General features: G+C 40.0%; 1 pseudogene across 1 annotated transcript; it reads right to left on the reverse strand.

The window, feature by feature from the left end:
• Positions 1–1,285: 1,285 nt before the first annotated feature.
• On the reverse strand, positions 1,286–5,810 carry LOC145477932 (protein rolling stone-like; annotated as a pseudogene). The gene is made up of 2 exons (XR_014048167.1): positions 4,720–5,810; positions 1,286–2,649 (listed from the first exon to the last, which is right to left on the reverse strand). The product of XR_014048167.1 is annotated as a protein rolling stone-like (transcript).
• Positions 5,811–20,861: the final 15,051 nt, after the last annotated feature.

Consider the following 20,861-nt stretch of genomic DNA (forward strand, 5'->3'; position numbering starts at 1 on the left):
TTTTTAGACATTAGATTCGTTTTTTTTTTCCTTACAGGTTACTGTAATTTTTGGTACGTTGCATTCCAAACAAGATGGCGTCAGAGGCCGTGAAGATGTCTATCGTTTGAAGCAGGCACTTCTTAGGAAAAACCTGATTTTAGCTTATAAATGCCTGAAAAAAAAAAAAAAAAAAAAAAAAAAAATATATATATATATATATATATAAACTTTAACACCGACCAATTCTTCTCCTGCCCTTGCTTGTCAGCGTTGTATCGAAGGCAGAGCTCAAGAAGGAAGAAGAACAGAAATTGACCACAAAGTTATTTCTTTGCGATTAAACTGGGCGACTCGATAAAGGGCAATAAATACTGAAATGCCGTCATTTCTGGCAAAAAGTGACAAAAGCAGCATTGAGAGGAAACACAAACAAACAGAATAACATAAAACAAACTGCAGGAGCAAATAATGGGAACAGATGAAGCAAACGATTTTTGAAAAAAAAAAAATCTCTGATGGGATACAGAAAGTACGATATGAATACTATATAAAACTGGCATTACGCTACTACAAGAACAATCACTTCAATTAATGTGAGTACTTAAAAAAAAAAAAAATCGTGTAGGCGCGGTGGCCTCATGGTTAGTGCGCTCATCTCCGGATCTAGCGATCCGGTTCGAGCCCTGGCCGGGGACACTGTGTTGTGTTCTTGGGCAAGACACTTAACTCTCACAGTGCCTCTCTCCAACCAGGAGTATAAATGGGTACCGGCTAATAGCCCTTTTCACGGTTACCTTTTTTATTTGCATTACAATAAAATCTAGCATGTAGGTAAGGCAATTTCGGGCTCTTTTGTAGTTTTAGCCCGATTTCCCTCGCATCCGCGTTGGATTAAATTGTAATGCAAATGAGAAAAATTAACCATGAAAAGGGCTATTGTTGGGGAAAACTAACAAATTGCGGGGAGTGACCTGTCATGGAGTCGCATCCCGTCCAGGGGGAATAGAAATACTCCTAGCCACCTCATGTTACAGAAACCGGGATAAGCTCTGGCAGCAATGAGCCAGTCGGCTCCAAGGCTTCACATATTAAAAATCAAGTCAAACATTTGAAAAAAAATCATTCTCAGGGTAATATCCCAATATTTACCTCATTTGTTACAGAGGTCAATTGAGGGGTGGACCATTTGATGTTAAAGTGGTGGAGGGGTGATTTAATTTAGGCATGTTTGTTGACCCTTTGTATGCATGTATATATGCATGACATTTTGTTTTGTTGTCAAAATTTCCTCCTCCTCCCCCCCCTCCCCACCCTTCCCACTCAAAAATCAACTATCGTCCATCCCTGAGGAGAGTAACTAGGACTGCAAGCTATGGGCTCTTTCCACTGACATTGACGCGAAATATGTGAGGATGTGTGTGTTCTTTTCTCTTTCATTTAACTTACTGTAGTAAACACAGGTAAACTGTCCTTTATTTTTCTAATGTGAGCGCTGGACTGCTTATGAAACGTTGCGTTCCATTCGATAGTGCGTTACCTTAAATATATGTATTCAGTGACTTCCAGTGCTACATGTAACGCTAATAAATATCAGACAGTTAGAAACGTCTGTAATGATATAAACTGTATGTAAATTGTTTTTACATGACGTCACGGCAGCCATATTGGTGTCCCAAAACAATGAAACGTCGGCCATGGTGGTGAACTCTTTTCCGAATGTAATCACCTTGTTTTGTCCTAATAAATTTGCATGATTGCTGGCCTCGTGAGTAAAAACGTTCCATATGCACTACCTAAATTGGAAGCATTAAAAGTAAAAGAACAGGTTCGTGTCTATATGGCATAATCATTCTATTTTCCACACTTAGTTTGTATCCAGACTCGTAGCATATAGAAACCAAACAACACACTTTGACATAAAGGCAGACCAACAAAGAAAAGACAAATTTGCGACACAGCAGACAGGACTGGTCTCCCTGTGTAGTCGGTTTGAGGGTAAATGTAAGGCGTGCCAAAATAACTTGTGCCACCGACCGCCCAGTAAATCACCGTGAACACGATATAGGTTATGCTGTAGAACATTGGATAAATAACATGAAACAAGCGAACAGGAATTGAACTGAGCACAGTGTCACCAATCATAATTACAGAGTTCATTCCGTGAACAACAACAGTTAGAGCGCGCAGGTTATTCACTAATCTGAAGAGCAACGACTAGAAAGTCAAGGTCACTAAAAGGGCTGCTACTGCTGCAATGTTACATATTACCCACAATGCTTCGTGAAACCAAGCCATTGGAAAGACCTCAGAAGCTTCTGCGTCGTCAGCGTTGGGTGCCACGTCGTCAACATCATCACTGGTATCAATGGCAAAACTTGGCATGTGGCCATTGTGTGAGTTTTCGCGTGAAGCCAAGTCCTTCACATCAATTTGCGGTCGGTTTCCGGTGTCATATTCTGTGTGTTTATGTTGTTTCCTGTAGTGTATTGCCGATACTATGGTAGCACAAACGAAATAAAGAGTGACGAAAAAGAAGCTCCAGTTACTCAAGTAAATCAACCACTTGGGTCCGTGTTCCTGGGAATAAGTTGCGCTCCTAATCAGCCACCCACAACAGAAGGCAGCAAAGACGGCACGATAGAGAAGAACAAGAGGTAATCCAAACCACTAAGAAGCAAAAGATATAATTGATTAATTCTATTTGTTACTGCTGATATCGCTGGTTTATATAAGAATATGCTGTTGCTATGGTAACTAAGTGAACATTCTTATGATATCTTGGAGTTGCATTGTAGCCGGCCAAGGAAAAAGGAACTCTCATAAGTTATATAATTTAAAGTAATTCATTTCGTTTAAATGTAGTTGACTACCTGTAGCACAAACATTGTACCGTTCTTCACGATGCAAATAGATTGATCATTTTCGATCATTTTCCTGTTTCTGCTTTGGTAGAGAGAGCCTCTCCAATCACCTCCCTCCGCTCTCAAATCCCATGGTTCCAAGGTGTTTTGATTAAGGTGTTAAGATTAATACTTCTTGTAGTACAAGAAAAGTTCAATTAGCAAAAACGTAAGCGATAACTTATCTTTGACCTACGCGATCCACGACCATTTTATGAAAAATGGAAAAAAAAAAAATGTCACGCAATTCAAAAGCTTGGAAATTGAAATGTGCTCTGTTAAAAACGAAGCCAGTCGAGCTAAAACTTTGCGAAACGTCATAATCAAGATCTTACGGGCTCTTGCCTGTGATAAACTAAATAGGCAAATATTATTTGGAATATGACGACGTCACATGAACATCGGCAAAAAACAAAAACAAAACAAAACAAACAACAACAACAACAGACAATCTATCAGATGCTTGCTTCCATTCTAGACCCGGTTCAGATGCCGTACGTCTGCCGCGACTGTTCGTTCATACGCCGTACTTGTGGCGCAATTCAGAATTGACACTGTCCGGTATGTCGGTCAACGGAAAATGTGTTAGACTTATAGAGTATCCAATATGGGGGACAAAGAAATTGAAGAACGAAGTACTTTTAATTTGCCAAAAAATGTTAATTGAACGAGGAGGAGGCTTAAATTATAGTAGTATGTGATGCAATATGTTCAGCAAAGGTACACTGGTCCTTGCAAAGAAGTCGTCTGAGCACATCACATTTAGCATACCAGGACCGTGATTATCGAGGCACTGCGCTTTTCTCAGCTCAGATCCTCTTCTTTTTCTTCGGCGGGACCGAATTTATACATAATCAATACATTAACATCAGGGATGGAGAGACTTCCCGAAGGACCTATGCCCCCACGGGGTGAATGGTAGCCTGCGTGGTAAGCGTTCCCGCACAAAGAGCTTTTCCGCATTCTGGGGGCGCGTATTCTGGCCGTAAATTGGAGCGAAAGCAAAAATTCGACGAAGCAGGGGGTGGTGGGGCGAGCTTCGTTGAATTTCCCCTCGCTCCAATTTACGCGCGGCCAGAAAACGCGCCGCCAGAATGCGGAAAAGTTCTTTGTACGAGAACGCTAATTTGTCATAACGCAGGGTAGGTGAAAGGGTTTAAGTACATTAACATTATGTATGTAGTCAGAAAATCTCGATCGGTGTCGCTTTTCTGTCGGATACTGCTACACGACCACTCGAACGTGCGGCAGAAATTCGGCAGCCGATTCATACCTCGAATTTCTGTCGAATTTAATTCGATACGGCAGAAATGCGACCTATGATGCAAGTTGGTTTGTTAATTATCATCTAATATTTACTCAGCCGTTTCGGACCCTAACCAGCTCAGTTTGCTGTTTTGGCCGCTGTTAATTCTGTTTTTCAGTATAACCCTTTATGGAGTAATTATTGTCTTGTCTTTTCGTTGCTTTTCAGTATTCCCATGAATGAATTGAAAAACAGAATGTTTACGTAAATACGAGATACAATAGCATTAAACTGAAGTAAAACATGTATCAGTCTTTGGAAGTGTCGGCTGAAGTGTGAGCATATGCACAGTTAATAACAATTCACTAGGCTGCAGGGGCGGTACAAATTCCAAAATTACAGATAACAGGTGTTAGCATAAATTGTATAAAAGTGTTACACGAGCATAGCCGTTTTCATATCAGTACACAAGTCGAGTAACGGTATATAGGTTGACTTTTCAAGCGAAACGTTATCATGTGAATATATGCTGCCTAAAATGTCATCGAATTCTATGCCACCTGTTTTGTTAGGAAGAAATATATTACTTACAGGAGATTGTGCGAAATCTGCCGAGTTTGGATAAAGCAGACGGAACTGAACCAAACGGAACTCTCTGCGAAGCACAGTCAAGCACATTTCCCTAAGCTTTGAATATTGAACTGCTATCTGCACATGACTCAGCTATAACAGCGTGACATCTGTTTGGAAGTACACGTGACAGCCTTGTGTCACACACGAATGGCAAACACGACATATGTCACGATAGTCACCCCCTAAGATCGGTAAATGAACGTTTCGAAAAACCGAAAAACATGGACAAATTGCGCGGTGCCAGCGAGGTCGATTTTAGAGCGATTCAAAACAGTTCAAATTGCGGCTATAATGCCTAAAGCGCAAATACGAGGAATAGACCAAACGCGATATCATAAGCGAGTCCTAACCTTTATTATTTTTATTTATGAGCGACAGGAATTAATATTTGCTTCACAAGTGTAATTATTAACTACCAAAGCTACTACACATTACTACCTAGGACCAACGAAGAACCCCTCCACAAAGAGACAAAAGGAAATAAACAAACAAACAAACAAAAAGAACAAAAATGCAAACCAACTAAACAATCAATCAAACAAACAAACAACAAAAGAGATTTTTCAGAATTTTGAAAAGGAGGTTTATTATGAGACGCCGAAACTTCCAGGAGAGCTACTACAAACATACTCAAAATTGACCGTTAAGCTACATGTAGGTTCCAAATAGATTTAAATGTAAAGTGAAAGACGGATACTCAATAAGGAACACGAAATAATAAATTCGTATACAGACCTCTGTTTTAAATCTGCGAATAATAATTTTGACAATAAAGTTGAGAGTCACTTGTGATAATACATTGTTCAAGACTTTGGGCGCGATGCCCAACGAGTTTGTCAAGCAAAAAGGTCTCTGATGAGTCCCTCGGCCGGGACGAAACGAACGTGCTCCGTAAGACTAGCCACGAACAATGTAGTATCACAATAGTAATTTTAATCATTATTTATACTAGTTTCATTTTACTGGAACACAATTTAATATTTGCGTACTTGAAGTGGATTTTTAATTTGTGAACTTGATCTACTAATTTACTCTTCCACTAATGTATCTTTGAAATGTGTCTCAGAGAAGATAGTGCTAAAAACAAAAAAAAATATGAGCAATCTGCTGTTTGTTGTTTTGTTGTACTTGTTTCTAACGGATATCCCTCCTCTTTTGTACAGAAGATCACAAAGGTACGAACAACCCCAAAAAGAGAGCCCGTCGCGGAATTTAAATCCACCACCGTTTTACCTTATGTCCAAGGAGTTTCGGAGTCTCTCCGCCGCTGCCTAGAACAACAAGGCATTCGCACCGCCTTTAAGTCCGAAACGACAGTTCGGTCACACTTGGTGCGACCAAAGAACACCATCAACCCGGCTAAACAGGATGGTGTTGTCTACAGGATTCCCTGTGATGAAGAACACGACATGGACATACGACTCGCCCGTACCCAGACCTCCGCCGTTTCTGAACACACCCACGAGACTGGCCACTATCCCATCTGGAATGAGGTCAAGTTTATTGATCGACATCATCACTGGTAGACACGTAGGGTCAAGGAAGCTATTCACAGAAGACTTCACCCTAATAACATCAACAGGGATAGTGGAATTGAAATTCCTGAAGCATGGATTCCCAAGATCAAAATACACAACAACAAGAGAACGGTAGAACAGAGGACCACTGAGGGAACAGCTACTCGCCGGAACAATGGAACAATAGGAGGATCGAAATGCACCAATCACAGCCGACCTTTGTGATATAACTGATACCGTGCAATCAGTCGACCTTATCGCCTGAAGAAGACTAGCAGTAAGCAGTCGAAACGTCGCGATCTACATCTCAAGTGACTACATCGTGAGACAAACGATAACACACTTTATTATTACGTTTATTATTAATATTATCATCATCATTCCTATTATTATTACTATTATTATTATTACTATTATTATTATTATTATTATTAAGAAGGCATCATTTCAAATGACTGAAACATTACCAAGAAGACAATGATTAGGTACCAGTCTTCTGTGAGCTCATTAGACCACCGCTACAGAGTGTAATAATTAACAATTAGATTATGAGGTCGAGATTTCTTTGAGGTGATAGTTGATGAGGGCGAAGGCCTCATCAACTATCACCTCATAGAAATCGAGAGCAAGTAATCTAATTGTTTTAGTAGAATTCTTACTAAAATTTACCTCAAATAACGGTTTCCAATTATTTCTTGACGTATCATTAAACTTTGCGCCTGAAAAAGGTCGCTAGGATTGAACTGTCATTTAAAATTGAAGTTGTGTGCATTTGCGCATCAGTTTTTTTTTCAAAAAAAAAAAAAAAAAGTCGCCATTTCCTAGACGACCTCCAGCCACTGCATGGCTGATTGTGTTCGATGGCTCAACCAATCAGATTACAGCATTTGCATTAGTATACTAGTAGAATTCTACTAATAACCGTTAAGTCATGAGTGGTGAACGAAAAAACCATTAAAGATGAGTGGCACTTGCAGCTAAATAGCTTATAAGTTGGTACTATAACAAATTATCAACAAGTGTTATGAAAGTCTTTGAAGAAACAGACGTTTCGGGTGTATATCCCTTCTTCAGTGTTCACCGTATGACGGTCTTCTGAACATTGAAGAAGGGTTATACGTTTCTTCAAAGGCTTTTATGCTACTTGTTGATAATTTGTTATAATATCAACCGTTATAGCCACTTGCAGTGGTAGTTTTTCAGCGCGATTGTACCTGGTAAAAAGGTATCAAATCAAATGACCTAAACATCACCAAGAGGGCAATGAACAGGTACCAGCCTTCGGTGAGCTGATCAGTAGACCACTGTTACAGAGTATAAAGAAAGTTTTACGTAGTTCTTATATGCAAAAATTGTTTTCTTGGTTTTGCCTTCGTATTCCAAAAAGATTTTGGTATAGTTGTCTTCTTCCTAATTGACATCGCTCTGGACAGTGGTGAATTTCTTTTCTAATGTGGCCCCTACAATTATTGCTTGACGAAATGGTTTACACTCACACCAAAACCGGCTACTCAGCTGGCTTCTGTCAAGTGTAAACTCTTTTGTTGATGCTGGGCAACAAAAGCGAAGTAAGCCTTATTACATCGTTTGTTTCACAATAAAGCTAATATTAAGAGAAACAACACACACATGCGCCAGAGAGTAACATGGGAGGGACCTAAGTGACATAGATCTTAGATTTAAGATCTTAAGGAGGGGCCAGCGCAAATTTGAGTGCATAATTTATGAGATACTTTTTACAAAAGATCTAAAACCTAAAGCCAACTTTGAACAAGCAGTCTGACTCCATCCACGCAAAGTTATCTTTACAGCGCAAAGAATACATATTTTACATTTATTATAATTATCTTTTGCTGTTTTTAACTTAGTTCTATTATTGTCTAATCTAGCCTTTTGTATTTTAGTGTTTGTTACACTTGCATGTTGAAACGCTTATTGCATATTTACATATTTTTATCTCTTTTCAAATTCTCATTTCTTAATTTTACTCATATATGCAAACAATTTGATTACTTTTTTAAGCTTGAAAATGATCTCAGAGAGATCGAAACGTCGTTCTTTATCTCTAGTTTTTATCCTCAAATGTGGTCCGAAGAAACTGCATACCATTAGAATATTAAAACAATCTTCTTATTTTCCTTCTTTTTACTTTTTACTTCCTTCCGGAGCAGAAGTCCGACAACGTCGCTTCCCATCTTATCTTGCTTTGGGCTGTTTTCTTAGTAGCAGCTCAGCAGCCTACTATTAAAATTTTTACTGTATATCAGTAATTGTTCAACTGAAATGACCGATTGATTCTTTTTGCAACATTTCGCGGGTACCAGCACTACCGTGTTAAGAAACCTGATCCTCAGGTGTAAGAGGCGTACCGTTGCTGTCAAACTGTCAAACTGTCAGCCATGGAATGCCGTACCATTGATTACCATGGACAAAACCCTGGACAAAGCGCGTACCACTCCATTCGGAGAGAGCGGGTGTTCCGACTAAAAGTCGCGTCTCTGAGTATTTGAACGAAACAGCTTCATCTTCAACACTGAATAGTGGACTAGAGGGAGGCAATGTTTTCTTCCCATATCCTGGTAACGTTTCTTTTTCTAGAAATCTTGGATTTAGGACTTGGACAAGGAAGGTGAAATTCCTTTTTTGCCATCTAAATTTTGTAGGTATCACCTGAAATAGCTTTGCACAGAACAACTAATCAATGAGTCAGATAGTGCAGCCAGAAATCTTTTCGGAGGATTTGCTAACACGTCTAAAACGCCGGCCAAGCATCACGCTATTCCTTTTTATAAGTAACTGATTCTGTAGGTAACTTCTAAGTAAGAGATGTCACCGGATATAACCATTCAAACAATTTATCTGAATGAATCAGGCAGCAGTGTCTAATATTATTTGCAAAAGAGACCAAATGAAGTAATATTAATTGACAAGGGAAACAGTAATAAAGCTGGAGTGTGGAGGCCAAGTAAACCATTCGGTTCCCTAGTTGGCCCCCTGGTTGCCATGTTGTTGTCCTTTGCAAAGTTTTGATTAGTTGTATTAAAGCCAATTTGTTCATTTTATTCTTTCACAGCCTGCTTTTGTTACTGAAGGTCACATCTTTCAGATACTTAGTTAGCATATGCCTGTCGATTAACTGGGCTTGAGTTTGCGGTAAAACAAAATAACTCTCAAAAAATTAAAGATCTGCCTTCTGTCCGTTTTACTAGCACCGCAAGCCTGCAGTAATAACAGAGTTCATATGAACTCAATTAATTGACCTCGCTCCCAATGTGTGGCTTCATAGCTCAGTTGGTAGAGCATCGCACCGGTATCGCGGAGGTCACGGGTTCGAATCCCGTTGAAGTCCTGGTTTTTTTTTTTTTTTTTTTTTTTTTTTTTCTTTCAGGCTTCTTCTTTCCAATTGTTTAAATTGGAAAATTAACTGCGATGATCATTCTTCACTTTCATCTACTACCGCAGTTCATATATGAATTATTTCATATAAACTTCACATCATTTCACTCCTCACGGGAAGATATGAACTCAATTGATTGACCTCGCTCCCACTGCGTGGCTTCATAGCTCATTTTGTAGAGCATCGCACCGGTATCGCGGAGGTCACGGGTTCGAATCCAGTTGAAGCCCTGATTTTTTCAGGCTTCTTCTTTCCAATTGCTTAAATTGGAAAATTAACTGCGATGATCATTCTTCACTTTTAAATTACCTTTGTTTAACATTTTTGTCGGTCGTTCCTGACTCATTTTTGTAAAGATAACAAATAACGGCTTGACCAGCTAAAAAGCTGCACATGAGTGTCACTATGTAATGCAATGTAACTAACACCATCTTCGCGTTTATGAGAAAGGCCCAACTTTATAATAATAGTAAAATCGGTGGTGGAAGGTTTGTCAACATCTTTTCCTGACCTTGAATGCGAACAAACAGTGCACACAAAGCTCTAGAAAATTGACCCTGGCGATCTACAGGAAAGTGTTTCGATGAAAGTTGACAAACAAAAGAGGACTGTGAAGGAACATATTCGCGAGCCGACCTCGGTGCGCCTTTCAAAGCTAGTAGGATGGTGCAGTTATAAGAAATATCCCTCACTTTGCAGCTTTTCCATGCCTAATTTACCAACATACCCACAGAAAATGTCAAAGAAAAAGAAATGGGTGATGAACAAGTATGCAGGTATGTAGCTGATTATATCATCAATTCTTAGCTCATTCCTAAACGGTTTTAACTATATACCACTAAATTGAGTTACTCCAGGTATAACTCTACTCGAAAAGCACTTGTTAACTAATACGCCTTGAGCTACGGTAGGCTTCATATTCTCGGGTGGGCTCTCAGTCTCCTTGAGTTTTCAAATACTCACTCAAGAAAGAGCCCTTGATTCATCCCATGGTTTTACGGTTTACACACGCGGCTATTTCGCGAGCTGCGTATAAGAAGCAAGCACAGCAAACGTCCGCGAGTATCGCAATCACAGTAGTGTACCAACGAGCCTCCATGTAGGATAAACGAGGGGAAAAAAACAGCTAACGAAATGCGCAAAAACAAACAACCAAAAAAAATGAAAAAAACACGGGCCAGACCATTGTTTTTCTTTTCACTCTATACCACCCTAATCCCCCCTCCAACAAGGGAGCATTTTCGCAGCGGCAACAAGAAAGGAAGAGAAGATTTTCGTAGCGTAGTCACTTTATATGAGCTAAGCGTTATTAAACGACTTAAAGAGTTACTTTAATTTTTTTTGATTCCAAGATCAGAGATAATTGATATTTCTCCGCCGCTTTCTTTTCATTCTTAAAATTCTACTGCTTGAAGTTCTACAAGATAAATATAATTATGGAATGTTTAATACGGCCAAGTTGCACGATAGATGGAACGATACAGACTTCACCCGATGGGGCTAAGCGAGATAAGACGGACAGGAGTTGGACGTATTAAGATGAGAAATGGCTATACAATGATATATGCTGGAGAAGAAAGTGAGCACCAGAGAGGAGTGGCAATCATGATGAGCCAGGACACACAGAAAAGTCTGATTGAATGGAGAGCAGTAAGCAGCCGCATAATAACTGCACGATTCTACTCACGCTTTAAAATACAACAGTCATCCAAGTGTATGCTCCGACAAATGAATCTACAGATGATGAGAAGGAGGATTTCTACGATCAAATCCAGGCAACTTTTGATACATGCAACAGACATGACGTAGTCATTATTATGGGAGACTTGAACGCAAAAGTTGGTGATGACAACAAAGATATGGAAGGGATAATGGAGAAACATGGATTGGGTAACATAAATGATAATGGCGAACGATTATGTGATTTCTGCTCAATGAATGGCCTTGTGATCACAGGAACATGCTTCCCACACCGAACAACTCATGAAGCAACTTGGGTGTCACCTGACGGAAGAACGCAAAACCAAATTGATCACATGATGATCCGTAAAGAATGAAGGAGATCTGTGGAAGACACCAGAGTGTACCGTGGTGCAGATGCAGCCAGTGATCACTACCTACTAGTTATGAAAATAAAGCTGAAACTACACAGAAACCCAGATAGAGCAAAGACCAATGCAAGATTTGACACACAAAAGCTCGCAAACGAAATGTTCAAAGCAAAGTTCAGCGTCGAACTGCACAACAGATTTGCAGTACGAGAGGTCGAAGAAAATATCAACGAGGACTGCAGACAAAATGGAAAAAGTTTACAAAGAAACTGCAGAAAAAGTCCTAGGTCGAGTGAAGAAGAAAAACAAGCAATAGTTGAGGGAGGAAACCTGGAAAGCAATAGACCAACGGCAGATGATCCATGACAAAGTACACAGCACAAAATCAGAGAGGAGAAAAAGCAAGCTACGACTAGAGTACAAGATGAAACACAGAGAGGTTAAACGCAGAGCAAGAGAAGACAAAAGGTTTTGGCTAGAACAGATGGGAAATGAAGCAGAAAAGTACTCAGAGAATGGAAGAACCAGAGAACTGTACCAAACAGCCAAAAAATCACCAACAAGCGACGGCGTCAAGTTGCAACAGTTAAGAACAAGAGGGGTGAGATAATAAAAGACAAGAATGCCAGACTTGAAAGATGGGCTGAACACTTTGAGGAGGTACTAGTCAGGGAGGCCCCGGCGAACCCAATTGAAGAAAATGAAGTAGAGACAGACGAAATTAGTGAGATGGATACAACAGAGATAAAGGAAGCAGAAGTGAGGCAGGCACTCAGGAAGACAAAGAGTGGAAGAACACCTGGAATCGACGGTATCCCAGCAGAGCTGTACAAAGCAGATAGTGATGTGGCAGTAAAGGAGTTGACAAGACTGTTTAATAGAATATGGCATGAGGAGAAGGTACCTGACCAATGGAAGAAAGGCCTGATAATGAAAATACCAAAACGAGGAGATTTGAAAGAGTGCAAGAATTGGCGTGGTGTGACATTGTTACATGTGGCAAGCAAAGTAATGGGGAGAGTCATCATCGAGAGAATACAAAACGGAGTAGACCATGTACTTAGAAAAGAACAAGCTGGATTTCGAAAGAACAAGAGCACAGCAGATCAAATATTCATCCTCCGTAACATCATAGAACAGGTCAATGAGTGGCAGGCAACATTCTATGCACACTTTGTCGACTTCGAAAAAGCTTTCGACTCTGTACACCGTGAAGGACTGTGGAGAATCATGAAGGCCTATTGCATCCCTGACAAGCTGACAAGAATGGCGAAGATCATGTATGACGATTTTGAGTGTTCTGTACTGGACGAGGGAGAGCAAACAAGATGGTTTAAGATCACCACTGGCGTTAAACAAGGATGTGTCATGTCAGGCTTCCTGTTCCTGCTTACTGTTGACTGGACAATGCGAAGAACAACAGAAAGGCATAGAAATGGCATCAGATGGAACTTCACAAGTACACTCGAAGACCTCGCCTTTGCAGACGATATGTAGTCCTAGTTTCATCAAAATACGAGCACACACAGAACAAGACCAACCGACTGGTAGATAATGCAGGAAGAGTGGGACTGAAACTGAATGCTCAAAAATGCAAAGTGATGAGAATGAATACACGAAGAGAAGACAAAGTAATGACTGGAAGTGAGGAAGTCGAAGACGTCGAAGAGTTTGTATATCTGGGTGCGACTGTGACAAAAGAGGATGGTGGCACGGAAGACATCAACAAACGTCTAAGTAAGGCACAAAGAGCATTTTTCAACTTCAGGAAAATCTGGAACACACGGAACATTGGTCGGAATACAAAAATCAAAATGTTTAAGACCTTGGTACGACCAGTTCTATTGTACGGGTGCGAAGCATGGAAACTAACAGCTGCTGAGGAGAAGAAACTGGACAGATTTCAGTTCACGTGCCTGAAACGGATTCTAAGAATTTGGTGGCCACAACGCATCCGAAACGACAAAAATTTCCTAAGTAACAGGCGTAAGGAAGATCAGTGATGAAATCCGAAGGAGAAGATGGAATTGGATTGGCCACGTGCTCAGAAAGGAGAGGAATGATGACTGCATGGTGGCGATGGAGTGGCAACCTGAAGAGAAGAGAAAAGTGGGACGACCTAAAACCACATGGAGAAGGACGGTGGAAAAAGAATCCAGGCAAAAGAGATAGTCCAGCTGGGCGGAGGTCAGGGGCGCAGCGCAAGACAGGGCTAGTTGGCGAGAGACAGTTACAGCCTTATGCGCCTCATGGCGTGAAGAGAAATAACTAACTAATATTTAATACGAGTAAATGCAGCGTAAAATATAGAAAAAAAGATATTGAAATAAATACAACATTTTACGGTCCAAATAAACTATCAACCTTTTCAAAAGCAAAGAAATGGTGAGGAATTTGAAATTGATTAAGTTAAACCAAGAGATTATCAAGGTAAGAGAGTGAATCCCACATATAGGTCCCCTAAGTAAGATAATCCCTCTTAAGTTTTTTTAGACACGGTACCCAGTTCTTTCGAAGATGCTGCTCGCGCGATGCATGGACAGCCGAAGCGACTTTCTCGAAACTACCTGAGACGAAATGTCGGGAACGTCATTTTATATGTTTTGATTTCGTTTCATAGCAGAGATGTTTTCTGCGCTGTCAGCTGCAGCCGTCTTTTTGTTCGGCCGGACTTTCGTTTGTTTTGTGCTTGTTTAGCTGTTCAGTATTTGGCTGTTTATTTGGTTTTAGGGAGTTTCATTATGCAAACTTTAACGGCAACGGCAACTAATATAACGGCTGTGTAAGCGCGCGTTATAATTCTTTGTAAACTTCTTTGCCGTTGTTTACAAAAGGTCACAAAACAACAACGTGAAATAGCCACATTCTGCATATTCGAGAGAACGTGAAATATACAACGGCCATTTTTTGAAATTTCCTTTTCGAATTTTGACGCTGTCTTACATATTCTGTTTGGGATATTTCTGACAGCGTAGACAAACTGAATGAATCTAAATTCTCGCGAGATTCGTAGGTTGAATATTAAGTTGTTTTTTTAATCGATGTTGCCTTTGGCGTTGTTGCTGTTGCTGCTTAAACCGCTTTTGCAACCTGGGCAGCAGCGTCTTCCCGCACTTTGGACCATCTGTTTTTTCCGTTGCCAAGTTTGTGTTTGGGCGTTTGTTTGCTTTGCACTTGTTTGTCTACTCATTTCTCTGCCGTTCATTCAGTTGTTATTGTTTGTGCAGGGGACATCCGTCTCTTATTTAAACTCCTATTAAAGTTTCCAAATGTATAAAAACATACCGAGAGCCGAAGCTCGTTTGCTTGTAATCAAAATATCAAGGAAGAAATCCCCACAGCGTTGGATGCTTTCCTTTGTTTTCAAACGAAACGAAACGAAACGAAACATAAACAGATCTTCCACGAAAACATCCACGCAACGCGAGAGTAATGTCCGCGGGAGAACCGGGTGCAATGTCTAAAAATAACTCAAGAGGGATTACCTTAGCTAGAGGACCTATATGGGGGATTCACTCTCTTACCTTGATAATCTCTTGGTTAAACCAAATACACAAAGAAATCTAACGAACCTAAGATTATCGGCACCGAGCTTTAAAAATGAGCCAGTTCGTTTTACTCGGCCAGAGAGTCTCTTAAAAAGTAATTACACAGCAAAACCAACACTGCGACAATACCCAGACACCGGAAACAGTGGCAAGTTTCTAATAATCGGTAATTTGTTCAATATGATGACAGCATTTTTCTCTGTACAAAATAATTACAGTTGGATTTGGTTTAGAAATCTAGATACCTCTTTTCAATTAAAAATAATAATAATAATAATAGTTTATTTCGATTTATCCCAGTGTAGATAAATAATGTTTTCGCAGTTATCAAATTATATAATTTATCGTTTAAATTAATTATGGACAATAATATATAGATTTAGGCCAGCCTAAAAGCGTAGCTCCTGGGCCAGGTTGTTCAGAGCCCGATTAAGTTAACCCAGGAAAAGGTAAAATTTTAATTTTAATTTTGTAACTTTGCGGTGAGGTTTTCTGTATATTGTTTGGCCTTCTGTTTTGAGTTTTAATAATCACCATATACACAAAACAAAGCAGCAAAAAACATTTGTATAGAAGAAAAAGTTATAATTCGGTTAACTTTTAATCCTGGTCGTTAGCGTTAACCGGCTTCCGAACAATCCTGCCCTATTTTCAACAAATTAACCTGGCATGAGCCCGTGATCCAATCAAAAACCAGCACTTGGTCAGCGGTCAAATAAACACGTGACCTCGATGAGCGGTAAACTTGAGCCCGCGATATGGTCACGTGATACTGGTCAGCGGATACCTTGATTTGACAGTTTGAAGTTTAAGCATTTAAACTGTGTTAATGAGTTCTGTAGTCTACTTCATAGCTGTCATCTAAGGTTGTCACCAGTTCTGTTATTTCCCCCCTATTAGCCATTGAGGGAGGCGCGGTGGCCTCATGGTTAGTGCGCTCGTCTCCGGATCGAGCGGTCCGGGTTCGAGCCCTGGCCGGGGACATTGTGTTGTGTTCTTGGGCAAGACACGTTACTCTCACAGTGCCTCTCTCCACCTGGGTGTATAAATGGGTACCCGCGAACTTAATGCTGGGAGTAACCCTGCGATGGACTAGCATCCCATCCAGGGGGGAGTAGAAATACTCCTAGTCGCTTCATGCTACAGAAACCGGGATAAGCTCCGACCTGATGGGCCACTTGGCTCGCATGCAGACTTTACCTATTAGCCATTGTGCAATAGCCTTAGGTCAATGTCCAATGCAACTCAATCGTTTTACCATATGGGAAATCATACGACAAAGCTCCCAGTGATTTTCCACCATGCTCCATGTGATTTCAGCATGCTATACCCCTCCCAACTCCTTCAATCCCCAGTAGTAAAATCCCATTGTTTTTTGACCCTGTCCCAGTTGTGAGCTAGCATTCAAGCTAGGCCGTTCTCCGCTTTCCCCACCCTCCCTCCCTGTATTGGTAGCCTTGTCCTTTCCCATCTTTTTCCTCCATGTGGCTGTAATTACCTTTCATGAGAAGGTGGCTTTCGCCTGCTGAACCTTCTCGGTTTATTCACTGCCATGTTCTATTTATTATATTGTGTGTAAACCATAGCTGCTTAGTCAATAAAGGTTTTTTTGGTTGCAGGGAAGTGCAACCTAGGCTGCACTTTGCCCCACAATAAGTGCTATGGCCACCCTTGGAAATATGCCGGATCTCTCCAGGATGCTGTCATCGTACCATCTGACCTATTGTCCTCCCAGAGGGCCACCCCTCTTCTGGCCCATCCTGTGTTACTCCTAAGGAAATAGGTTCGGATCTCTCCAGGATGGTGCCATCGTACCATCTGACCTACACTGGGCAAAAAATTAGATTTGATTCGAGATGAATGTTGTGTAAATATGATTCAAATATGACATTTGTCATATTTGTCCATATTTAATTGAGAGACAAATATGGTATTTATCCTCAAGATAAATGGGATAATGATGCATTTGCTCCAATGACAAATATGAACAAAGGTGGTGTAAATCCAAGACAAATATCACATTTGTTCCGTTTTAAATACAGACAAACGTGTTTAAAGATGACATTAGATGTTGGCAATTTCTTGATTCTGCATGTGGCTCAGCTTTCAGTAAGGTATTTAACTTATCAAAATTATTTTTTATTCATATTAATAATTGTATATGCATGATGAGTAGCAGATTTGAAAGGCAAGTCAAACAGAAATTCCACTCATGAATGTACAAGGTTGAGAAATGTTTTATTAAAAATCCTGCATTTCTTTTTTACAATACTTTAAAAATGTTGCTTCAAAATAATTTTTACCTAACACTTAGAGTTCCTAAACGTGTTGTAAACTATAATAAATTAAAATTTCAGCTTAACTTTAACTCTAGCTAGTTTAAAAATGTGAAAACATAAATTCAGTAAAGGAAAGTGGTTTATTTTACATGCTACTTGAAGCCACAAAAGTTAACTAATACTCTAATGATGAAACCTTACTCGATTTAACACACATTTCAACTAATTTTCTTTCAGTAACCAAGTCTTTCCTTTCTTTTTTTCAAAACTGTCCTCCCAGAAGGGCATCCCTCCTCTGGTCCCCTTAGTAACATAGGTTCCCCTAGAGACGCCGCTACTCTATCAGTGTTTTGTTTCTGTTTCCTGCATCTACCCAGCAAAAAGAGGAGGAGGGGGGGGGGGGGTTGCAATGTTGTTACCCATATAAATATCCTCGCTAGTACTGTTAGATCTGCCCCTCCCCCTGTATGGGTGTGGCTTTAATAATTTATTCTAAATTGCACAGCAGCGAGGTCTCATTAAGTGTCAATTGATCATAACATGGATGTCCAGTATCAAAGAAGTACACGGTAAACCAAGGCTGCGTGTCTCTGTCAACCTATTATTTGGGGTATGGCTGCCATCTTACGCGACTCCGTCGTCTTCGTCGTCGCCGTCGTGCGTACGCACCCACAAGCAATACCGCTAGCCATGATAACCAAGAGAAAATCAACTCATGGGTTTCCTTTTCTTTCTTATATGGGTATGGAGCTCCGCTTGGCGGCCCTTCGGGCCGCGGGAACTCCGTTATCAAACACGAGAAAGAGTATATTATTTTACTGCGTTTTCTACCCACAGGCGGCCCAGATGTTGAATAACGATTAATACGTGACATTATGCTGTTGACAATCCTCCGTAGGAAAAAAGATGGCGACTGGTACATTTACCCATTGCTCTTAGCGCACGAAAACCTAAACAACGTTCATAAAAACGTACAGAAACGTTATAAAATCTTCAAACCTAGGCTACTTAATATCCTTAGTACAGGGACGAATATTGTAATTATAAGGCTTTCTTTGTGCCCTTTGGGCTGTGTTGGGTTCGCGAGGCATTGTGGTAAAATGTACAGCCGCCATCTTTTTTCTTACGGTGGATTGCGTTACATTTTTAGCCGTTAAAAAGACAATGTATATGACAATGCTTTAGGCATTGCTCTAAATGCCACGTGTAGGAAATAATGTAAATAAAAATGGCTTTCCTTATGTTTGGATTACGTTATTTTGGTGTCTCTGTGTTCCTGGAGGCGGTTTAGAACCATTTAGGCAATTTTTACTTTCTGGGAAGCAAACTGCCAGAAACTGAACCTCGCCTAAACGGCTGTAAACCGCCACCATTTAATTTTTAAAATGTTTTCCGTCCACACTAAAACGCAAAGCTGATGTTTTCAGATTCCTCCGGTTTCAAGAGCGTTGTCCTTGGAAGAGCGTCCATTTTCCTGACGGATTATTGTGGACGGAACCGTACAAATACAGCTACGTTTTCAAATTTCTCCGGCGTAGTGTGGACGGGGCGTCAGTATAGTTGTTTATCAAGTATTAAAAATCAAACAAAGTCAAATAGCTAAAATTGCGCACCGGTCGGTATACAGGCACTGAGTATCAGATAAGATCGAAATCCCCGGCGATATCACATTGTTTCTTGGTGAACAAGAAACAAATATGATCAATGATTTAAACACATGATATCGTCCACCCTTGTGAAATGTAATAGCATGATCGTTTCAATTGTAATGCCTCCTTATCCAGATGTTACTTTGTTTCTTTGATACCTTATCAGCGAACACTGAACTATTGCTCGAACTATAAATATGAAAACCAACCACAAAATTACCTAAACCAGATAACAAACATAATACAAAATATAATTTATAATTTAGTTCATCTATTCTACTCACGAGTTTGCTCACAGGGTACTTTGAATGGTAAATTGTATCAACTAAAATTCTATTGTGCGAACACTCAGCTAAAAAAAAAACAGTAATGGCCTGTTGCAACTGAACTAGCTCTGCCATGGAGGACACATTTTAAAAATTAAAGCCAAAATTTTCAAAATTTTTAACTACAATCCTTCTTCATGTTCCTCATTCGTAACCATGTTTCTTCTCAGTTTATTGTTCCATTTTTGATGTTTTTCTACCTTGGTAAACTACCATTACTTAAAGGTTTCCTCTGACGTGAAGGCAAGTTTACAAGCAACCAAAGTTGACTCCATTTATGGTGACTGAGCCTCTTTAATAAATTCATGTTGCAAAAACGAATGAAGTTCACCCTTTTGTTTTGTTTTTTGTTTTGTTTTTGTTTTTTTCCTTGAACAGGGTATCATTTTCGGTTTGGGACCTTAAAGGGGGTTTCCAGTTTCGTTATATTGGTCCTTAAATAGGGTGAGGGCTTAAGACCCTACACGGAGCACCCCTTTAGGAAATTTACGGGAGTACTCCAGTAAATTCCACGCAAAAAAAAAAAAAAAAGAAAACACACACACACACACACACACACACACACACACACACACACACAAAAGAACTCGCCAATATCCAGCCATCTTGACCTCACACTTGACCAATAACCCATATATAATTTGTTGATGGAGTAAAACGCACTCGCCAAATGCTTAATTGTTCATATTCACACTGGTTTGCTTGCGGTTAGCTTTTATTTGATGGTTGGGGCAACTATACCATTAAAATTCAAGAAAATCACGCTTTATCATAAATTTTGCGGAGACTTGGCTGATCAACCTGGTAGTGTAGTGGTTCAAGTGGAATGTTAGGAAACAGAGGTTCCGGGTTTGATAGTGAGTGTTTACTTATAAATTTTCTTTTTTCGTTAATTTAGTAGGGAAAAATTCATTGATAGTCAAAAAAAAGAATAGTTTCGCGAAAATGGAAGCAATCGTTTACGAAAGGGACAAGTGCGTCGGCGTCGCCGCGGGGAAGGAAATCCGGATTTGACTTTTGAAATCTGAATCTCAATTTTCTAAAAAAAAAAAAAAAAGCAGTCAAACGTTTAAAAACAGGCTTTCACTTTCCGAAATCCTTCTCTTCGGGTTAATGAATTTAATGGTAAAAGCAGTTGAAAAGTTTCCCTAGGTCATGTAGCAACGAGTGTGATAGCCGTCTTTATAGGGTAAGTAATATTGAAATTACCGCAGGACTTTTTCTCTGCTTTTTTAGCCTCGTCTAAACAATAGGGGATTGGGAAAACTCGAGACAGTTAGGCAAACCCAAGACGCAGTCGTAGGTTAGCGAAACTTTCGAGAATTCCCCCAAT

This window comes from Orbicella franksi, chromosome 2, assembly GCF_964199315.1.
Source record: "Orbicella franksi chromosome 2, jaOrbFran1.1, whole genome shotgun sequence".
NCBI lineage: Eukaryota > Metazoa > Cnidaria > Anthozoa > Scleractinia > Merulinidae > Orbicella > Orbicella franksi.